The following is an 8,979-nucleotide window of genomic DNA, read 5'->3' as shown; positions in this document are numbered from 1 at the left end:
ATCTCACGGGGCAGGGAGACCTTAGGAGTAGGCTTGTCTGATTCAACACAGGACAGCCAGCTAAACTGGAACTTCAGAGAAACAAAGCACAATTTTTTAGCGTAAGTGTGTTTCACACGGTATTCTGATCTCTAAGTCAGGCAGCAGATAGGAGGCTCCATAAAGAAGGCAAAGTGCTCAGAAACGCAGAGGGAGGGCTTCTTTCACGTTGCCACCTATGTGGCACATCCTCAGCAAGGCCACTGGGGCCGGCCCTGCACCTCTGAGACTCTGAAATTACAGTGCACGTGGGTGTGTCTGTCATTGTCTCACCCAGGCAAGTGGGAGCTCCCCCGGGGCAGCGTCCTCAACAGTCCTATGCACTGTTCTGATTTCCAGCAAGTAGGTGTGCAGGAAATACTTGTTGAATGGATGAGTGTGCCTGGTGAGGTGGAAAGAAGGCATGGTGCCCAGGAGGTGGCACTGGAGTAGGTCTTTACTAAATAGAGGAGTAGGAAGGACATTCCAGGCAGCGGACCAGGGTGAGCAGGGATGGAAAGGAGCAGGAGAGAAGGTGGCCAGATCTTACGGGCGTGTAGCAGATGTGTCTGGGAAGGAGGTGGGCGTGGAAAAAGCGGCAGGGGTCTAGCCAGGCAGGTTCGCATGTGCTCACCCCACGGCGGGGAACTGATGGAGGTTTTAAGGTTTAAGGGAGAATTGGAGCAGTCTGAGGTCAAAGCAGAGAATGTGGCCTGGAGGCCAGTTCATCCTCAGAAGGGTCCGGGTCAGAGGGTCTGAACTGAAGCCAGGATGGTGCTGGTGGAGAGCAGAGGGCCATTGGTGGGTGCTTAGGGGAAGAATCAACAGGCCTTGAGTAGGCAAGTACTAGGCTCTGCCTCTGTTGGGAGAGGGAGGGTGACATTTAAGCAGGGTCCTGAGCAGTCCAGGAGGACAGGCGTAAGGTCTTGGGTTGGGAAGAAAGAATTGTAGGGAGAACCACCATAAGTACACGCACTGAGGAGCGAGGGGACATGGTAGGCACTGGGGAACAGTAGGCGCTGGGGAACGGTAGGCACTCTCTGTAACCAAGGCCAACTGACCTGCAGTTCTCCCCAGGTGGATAACAGCTCACACCCCAGACCCACCAGCTGGGAGGAGTCCTGAGCTATGGGTAAGATGGGTCTATTGGGTGATAAGGTTCCCTCTGTGCCCCCAAAGGGACTCTGCATTGGCCGTGACCTCAGAGAACAAATTCTTCCTTGGGGAGTCGTGTGGGCCGCTCAGCTGTCTCTGAGTGGTGAGTTCTGAGGATTAAAAAGCAAACACACAGAGATGGACAGTGAGCTGATGGCATTTCACAGGATGATGATGATTCCAAAGCCATGTGAATGGTCGGATAGGAAATTAAGCTCATGTATTTCCGCTCTGAGCCAGGCCCTGCCCTAGTCCTTGAGGTCTCTGCCACCTGCCCCTCCAGCTTGGGCTCAGAGGAGTGAAGGCCAGGATCGGTGAAGAGAGGGCAGAGTTTTCTTTTGGATCTTTGTTTTATTTTTTATAATTGATTTATTTACTTATGGCTATGTTAGGTCTTTATCGCTGCACGTGGCTTCCTCTAGTTGCCGTGAGCGGCAGCTACTCTCTAATTGCAGTGTGTGAGCTTCTCATTGTGGTGGCCTCTCTTGTGGAGTACAGGCTCCAGGGCTTCAGGAGTTGCAGCTCCCAGGCTCTAGAACGCAGGCTCAGTAGTTGTGGCGCACAGACTTGGTTGCTCTGTGGCATGGGGGATTCTCCCGAATCAGGGATCACACCCCTGTTCAATAGCAGGCAGATTCTTTACTGCTGAGCCACCAGGAAAGCCCCCTGTCTTTTTTTTTTTTTTTAAGGTATAATTTTATCCTTTTTTATTATTAAAAAAAAATGTTATTTACTTATTTATATTTTGGCCACGCCACGTGGCTTGCAGGATCTCAGTTCCCTGACAAGGGACTGAACCCGAGCCAAAGCAGTGAAGTATGGAATATTAACCACTAGGCCACCAGGGAACTCCCTTGATGTCTTTTGCTTTTGTTGTTCAGTTGCTAAGTCATGTCCCACTCTTTGCAATATCATGGACTGCAGCACACCAGGCTCCTCCGTCCTCCACTATCTCCTGGAGTTTGCTCAGATTCATGTCCATTGAGTCGGTGATCCTATCTAACCATTTCATCCTCTGTGGACCCCTTTTCTTTTTGTCTTCAATCTTTTCCAGCATCAGGGTCTTTTCTTCAATGAGTCAGCTCTTCACATAAGGTAGCCAGAGTACTGGAGCTTCAGCTTCAGCATCAATCTTTCCAATGAATATTCAGGGTTGATTTCCTTCAGGATTCACTGATTTGATCTTGCAGTCCAAGGGTTCTCCAGCACCACAATTCAAAAGCATCAGTTCTCATGTGCTTAGCCCTCTCTTTGGTCCAACTCTCACATTCATACATGATAACTAGAAAAACCACAGCTTTGACTGGAGGGACCTTTGTCAGCAAAGTGATGTCTCTGCTGTTTAATGTGCTGTCTGGATTTGTCAACGCTTTCCTTCCTAGGAGCAAGCAGCTTTTAATTTCACAGCTATAGTCACATGCACAGTTATTTTGAAGCCCAGGAGGATAAAATCTGTCACCGCTTCCACTTTTTCCCCTTCTATTTGCCATGAAGTGATGGAACGACATGTCATGCTCTTAGGTTTTTAATATTGAGTTTTAAGCCAGCTTTTTCACTCTTCTCTTTCACCTTCATCAAAAACCTCTTTAGTTCCTCTTTACTTTCTGCATTAGAGTGGTATCATCTGCATTTCTGAGGCTGTTGATATGTCTCCTGGAAATCTTGATTCCAGCGTGTGATTCATCCAGCCTGGCATTTCATATAATGTACTCTGTATGTAAGTTAAATAAGCAGGGTGACGATATATAGCCTTGTCATACTCCTTTCTCGATTTGGAACCAGTCTGCTGTTCCATGTCCGGTTCTAACTGTTACTTCTTGGCCCAAACACAGGTTTCTCAGGATACAGGTAAGGTGGTCTTGTACTGCCATCTCTTTAAGGATTTTCTAGTTTTTTTGTGATCCACACAATCAAGACTTTGGCATAGTCAATGAGACAAAAGTAGATGTTTTTTCTGGAATTTCCTTGCTTTCTCCATGATCCAATGAATGTTGACAGTTTGTTCTCTGGTTTCTCTGCCTCTTGCAAATTAGCTTGTACCTCTGGAAGTTCTTGGTTCACGTACTGCTGAAGCCTTGCTTGAAGGATTTTGAGCATAAACTTGCTAGCATGTGAAATGATCACAACTGTATGGTTTTTTGCTTTTACTAAATTATTTTTAATTTGCGTAGAGTAAAAGTCACTTTTTGGGTGTATAATGTATGTGTTTTTACACACCTATAGATTCTTGTGATCTCAGGTAGGATATTGAACAATTCCAACATCCCAAAGATTTCTCCTGTGCTGCCTCTTTTGTGTTCAGACCTTTCCTCATCTCTAAACCCTAGCTACTGCTGCTTTGTTCTCTGTTCTTATATTTTTGTCTTGTCCAGACTGTCATAGAAATAGAATCATATAGTATGTACCTTCTTGAGATTGAGTTTTTACTTAGCACAATGTATCTGAGATCCATCTATGCCGACACAAACATCATAATCTTTCCATTTTCATTGCCCAGTAGTTTTCCGTGCATATGTGTGACAGTTTATCCACTGGCTGTTGAAAGGCAATTGGTTTATTTCCAGTTTGGGGCTGTTATCAATAATGCTGGTATAAACATTTATATACAGGTTTTTGTGTGAAATACATTTTCATTTCTCTAGGATAAATACCCAAAAGTGGATTGTTGGCTCCCAGGGAGGTGAAAGTTTAACTTTTTAAGAAATTGCCCATTTTCCAGGGTGACTGTACCATTTTGCCTATGAGAGAGTTTTGTTGTTGCTCTTTCCTTTTTGCCTTCCTTTTTTTGTTTCATCTTTCTTTTAAATTGTTATTGAAGTAGAGCTTATATGTCATCTGAATTGAAGAATGTATAACACTAGATGGACTTTCATTTGTATGTATTCCCATGTAATTACCACTCATATCAAGACGTGGGTGGTCCCGGCACTTCTTCCCAGTAAATACCCCACAATCCAGCAGCGGAATTGCTATCCTGAGTTCTAGCACCAGAGATTAGTGTTGTCTGTTTTAGAGCTGCATTTATATGGAATCATATAGTATGTAATCTTGTATCTGTCTTCTTTTTGCTCACCGTCATGTAAGTCCATCCAGCAGCATTTTGGTCTTTTTTGCATTTGCTGAGTAGTATTGTGGTAAATGACTATGCCTCAATATTCACTCTCCTCTTTTTAAAACTAATTTTTTTTTTGGCTCCTCCTTTTGGTATTCGGGAATCCCAGTTCCTCCACTAGAGATCCAACTTGTGCCCCCTGCAGTAGAAGCGTGGAGTCCCAGCCAGTGGACTGCCAGGAAAATCCCAATATTCACTCTCCTGTGACAAATATTTGGGTTGGATCCAGTATTGTGGCTGTTAGGGACAAAGCTGCTCTGAAGATTTTTGTGTGGCCACAAGCACTCATTTCTGTTGGGTACACACCCAGGAGAGAATTACTGGGTTCATTTAGCATTAGTAGAAAGTGCTGAACAGTTTTCCAAGAGGGAGGCCAGTTACAGTCCCAGCAGCAAGGTAGACAGACACTTGCCCTGTTCCCTGACATAGTATTATCAGGTCTTGTCATTGTAACAATTCTGATGTAAGTCTTACCTCGTTGTGGTTTTAATTTTCATTTCTCCAATGACTAATGATATTAAGCATCATTTTATATATTTCTTGGCCATTTGTATATCCTGTTATGTGAGGAGTTTGTTTAAATGTTTTGTCCTTTTTTTTTAAACATTTTTTTTTGGCCATGTCTCGAGGCATGTGGGATATTGGTTCCCTGACCAGGGATCAAACCAGTGCCCCTTGCACTGGAAGCTTGAAGTCTTCACCACTGGACCACCAGATAAGTCCCTTGTCCATTTTTAGGACTGAATTATCTTGTTGCTCTTTCTTTGCAAGAGAATGGAGGTTGTGTGAAGTATCTAAACTTAGCCAGTGATCAAAACAGAGAGCGAACTGACTTCGGCCCTGGGACAAATGATGTGTTTTGTGCTGTGAGTGGGAAGAGGGAAGAGGTGAGCTGTCTCCTTTGAGTTCTTGCACAGCCTGGGGCGGTTCTGTGTAGTTGGTCCACTGACCTCAAAGATCTTGAAAGGCCCTGTCCCATGCCTAGTCTTTCTCACAAGCCCCTTTGGTAAATACTGGGAGGTCTGGGGAAGGATTGGCCTTCCCTGCTGGATCACAGTGTTGACTACTCTGCACAACCAGCTGGGCCTTGATGGACTGAGGACCTTTCTAGGGGGTAGAGTGACACAGGGTGCTGGGCAGTACTCCTCTATCACAGGGAGACAGACATCCCAAGGGAGGTGTCTGTCACCTGGGTCCCCCAGCAGTGTGTCCTAGGGGGCTTACAGGATAGCAGGAGGGTTTCACTGCCCACACCCCTGGGTTGAGTAGCCAGATCTGACTGTGTAAGTTATATCTATATCACTCTTCTTTTGGGTATAATTAAATCAGTAAAACAATTTTTTTAATCGAAGTGAAATATTGTACAAGAGACAGGGATCAAGTCCATCCCCATGGAAAAGAAATGCAAAAAAGCAAAATGGCTGTCTGAGGAGGCCTTACAAATAGCTGTGAAGAGAAGTGAAAAGCAAAGGAGAAAAAGAAAGATATTCCTATTTGAATGCAGAGTTCCAAACAATAGCAAGGAGAGATAAGAAAGCCTTCCTCAGCAACCAATGCAAAGAAATAGAGGAAAACAACAGAATGGGAAAGACTAGAGATCTCTTCAAGAAAATTAGAGATACCAAGGGAACATTTTATGCAAAGATGGGCTCGATAAAGGACAGAAATGGTATGGACCTAACAGAAGCAGAAGATATTAAGAAGTGGCAAGAATACACAGAACTGTACCAAAAAGATCTTCACAACCAAGATAATCACGATGGTGTGATCATTCATCTAGAGCCAGACATCCTGGAACGTGAAGTCAAGTGGGCCTTAGAAAGCATCACTACGAACAATGCTAGTGGAGGTGATGGAATTCCAGTTGAGCTATTTCAAATCCTGAAAGATGATGCTGTGAAAGTGCTGCACTCAATATGCCAGCAAATTTGGAAAACTCAGCAGTGGCCACAGGACTGGAAAAGATCAGTTTTCATTCCAATCCCAAAGAAAGGCAATGCCAAAGAATGCTCAACTACCACACAATTGCACTCATCTCACACGCTAGTAAAGTAAAGCTCAAATTTCTCCAAGCCAGGCTTCAGCAATACGTGAACCGTGAACTTCCTGATGTTCAAGCTGGTTTTAGAAAAGGCAGAGGAACCAGAGATCAAATTGCCAACATCCGCTGGATCATGGAAAAAGCTAGAGAGTTCCAGAGAAACATCTGCTTCTGCTTTATTGAGTATGCCAAAGCCTTTGACTGTGTGGATCACAATAAACTGTGGAAAATTCTGAAAGAGATGGGAATACCAGACCATCTGACCTGCCTCTTGAGAAATCTGTATGCAGGTGAGGAAGCAACAGTTAGAACTGGACGTGGACCAACAGACTGGTTCCAAATAGGAAAGGGAGTACGTCAAGGCTGTATATTGTCACCCTGCTTATTTAACTTATATACAGAGTCCATCATGAGAAATGCTGGACTGGAAGAAACACAAGCTGGAATCAAGATTGCTGGGAGAAATATCAACAACCTCAGATATGCAGATGACACCACCCTTATGGCAGAAAGTGAAGAGGAACTAAAAAGCCTCTTGATGCAAGTGAAAGAGGAGAGGGAAAAAATTGGCTTAAAGCTCAACATTCAGAAAACGAAGATCATGGCATCTGGTCCCATCACTTCATGGGAAATAGATGGGGAAACAGTGGAAACAGTGTCAAATTTTATTTTTGGGGGCTCCAAAATCACTGCAGATGTTGATTGCAGCCATGAAATTAAAAGATGCTTACTCCTTGGAAGAAAAGTTATGACCAACCTAGATAGCATATTAAAAAGCAGAGATATTACTTTGCCGACTAAGGTCCATCTAGTCAAGGCTATGGTTTTTCCAGTGGTCATGTATAGATGTGAGAATTGGACTATGAAGAAAGCTGAGCACTGAAGAATTGATGCTTTTGAACTGTGGTGCTGGAGAAGACTCTTGAGAGTCCTTTGGACTGCAAGGAGATCCAACCAGTCCATTCTAAAGGAGATCAGTCCTGGGTGTTCATTGGAAGGACCGACGCTGAGGCTGAAACTCCAATACTTTGGCCACCTCATGAGAAGAGCTGACTCACTGGAGAAGACTCTGATGCTGGGAGGGATTGGGGGCAGGAGGAGAAGGGGACGACAGGGGATAAGATGGCTGGATGGCATCATTGACTCGATGCACATGAATTTGTGTGAACTCTGGAGTTGGTGATGGACAGGGAGGCCTGGCGTGCTGCAATTCATGGGGTCACAAAGAGTCGGACAAGACTGAGCGACTGAAATGAACTGAACTGATATTTATATTAAAGTTTAAAAATCATAAGCTAACAGATAAACAAATTATCATGAAGTGAATGCGTCCATCTAAACAGCCACCTAGGTCAAGAAATAGAATATTTCTAGCATCCCAGGAGCCCTACCTACCCTCTCCCAATTGCTGCCTTGTTTGTCTTTCTTGAAGGTAACTACTGTTGTCGTTGTTGTTTAGTCTCCAAGTCGTGTCTGACTCTTTGCGACCCCATAGACTGTAACCCGCCAGGCTCCTCTGTCCATAGGATTTCCCAGGCAAGAATACTGGAGTGGATTGCCATTTGCTTCTCCAGGGGATTTCCCGACCCAGGAATCGAACCCTCATCTCCTGCTTGGCAGATGAAGTCTTTACCACTGAGCCCCCTGGGAAGCCCAACTATGCCCACGCACCACAATTACGGAACCTGTGCTCAAGAGCCTGGGAGCTGTAGCTACTGAAGTCTGTGAGCCTAGAGCCTGTGCTCAGCGATAAGAGAAGACACCACCATGAAGCCTGCACCCCAACTAGGGAGTAGCCCTTGCTCGCTATAGCTGGAGAAAAGCCACATAGCAACAAAGACCCAGCAGAGTCAATACATAAGTAAATAAAATCATATATCTATATAAAGACTTATTTCCTTAAAAAAGAAAAAGAAAATAGTCTAACCTAAACATCAGAATTCTCTCTCTGCTCTGCTTATATTGCTAAAGTCTGCTCTGCTCATCTAAAATCAGGCCCTAAGCAGACAGAGTCTAGATGAGACTAAACTTCCTCTTAATGGAAAGACAGGGAGGTTTGTTTCTCTAAGGTCTGGATCCAGCAGGCTGCAGGAAAATATAAAATCCCTTCAGCATGAGGATGTCGTGGAGGCCACCAGATGTTAGCTGAGGTTGACTTCCCACAGAAAACAATTAAGTGAAAATTTCCCTCATTATGGAAGCTTCAATTTCCCTGAAGTTGGGAGGACAGGGGAGTTATAAAATGCTGTGTAAACACAGTAACTGAGATAAGAATAACAAAATGGAGTGTGAGTGAGCTAGATTAATCGTTTCAGCCTGGGGGCAGAGCGAAAATGAACACCATTCCAAGAACACTCATTTACTTCAGTGATTTTTTTAAACATTGGTTCAGCACCTACTCTGAGTTAGACATTGTTCTAGGGCTAGCGGTATAGAAATGAACAAGATGTTGGGTCTGTCCCCAGACTGTATGGTTTCATGGAAGTCAGCCAACCTCTGCACATGCGTTTATACATGCCCAAGTTCTTCCACTGTCAAAGGACTCCATCGTGGGACTTCTCTAGTGGTCCAGTGGCCAAGAATCCACCTGCCAACACACAGCACAAGGGCTCAATCCCTGGTCTGGGAAGATTTCACATCCCGGGGAGCAATT

Source organism: Budorcas taxicolor, chromosome 16 (genome assembly GCF_023091745.1).
Source record: "Budorcas taxicolor isolate Tak-1 chromosome 16, Takin1.1, whole genome shotgun sequence".
NCBI classification, from domain to species: Eukaryota; Metazoa; Chordata; class Mammalia; order Artiodactyla; family Bovidae; genus Budorcas; species Budorcas taxicolor.
Note: the sequence above shows the minus strand (reverse complement) of the source record.